Below are 568 nucleotides of genomic sequence, written 5' to 3'. Positions count from 1 at the left end.
CACCACCACTATCACCACCATCACCACCACTATCACCACCACCATCACCACCACTATCACCACCACTATCACCACCACCACTATCACTATCACCATCATGACGAGCCGCAGGTCAGGTAAGCGAGCAGCGGGCCGTGTGAGTCAGCGGATCTCCACCTGTGTGACTCATGCTAACAACCCGCCACATACGACTCTAACTACACTCATAACTACCACCAGTTATAACTACCACCAGTCATAACTACCACCAGTCATAACTACCACCACTCATAACTACCACCAGTCATTTATCATTATTCCCTCCACTGTGCTGTATTAACCAGGGATATACAGAAGACATATGAAAGTACGTAAGGACGCGAACATACGCGCGTACCAGGTACGCACACACGATCGTGCGCAGGAAAGAAAACGGGGGGTGGGGGGAGACGCGCGTCGAATGTTCTAGAAGATCGCCGGGGGTGTGGGGGGGTGTGGGGGGGGGGGTGTGGGGGGGTCCATATCGATGGCGGACAAAATAAAACACAAAAAATCCCGTCTGTCAGTCTGGCGTCCAGGTGACCCCTCC

Source organism: Panulirus ornatus, chromosome 7 (assembly GCF_036320965.1).
Source record: "Panulirus ornatus isolate Po-2019 chromosome 7, ASM3632096v1, whole genome shotgun sequence".
Taxonomy (NCBI): domain Eukaryota; kingdom Metazoa; phylum Arthropoda; class Malacostraca; order Decapoda; family Palinuridae; genus Panulirus; species Panulirus ornatus.
This window is presented reverse-complemented; position numbering follows the sequence as displayed.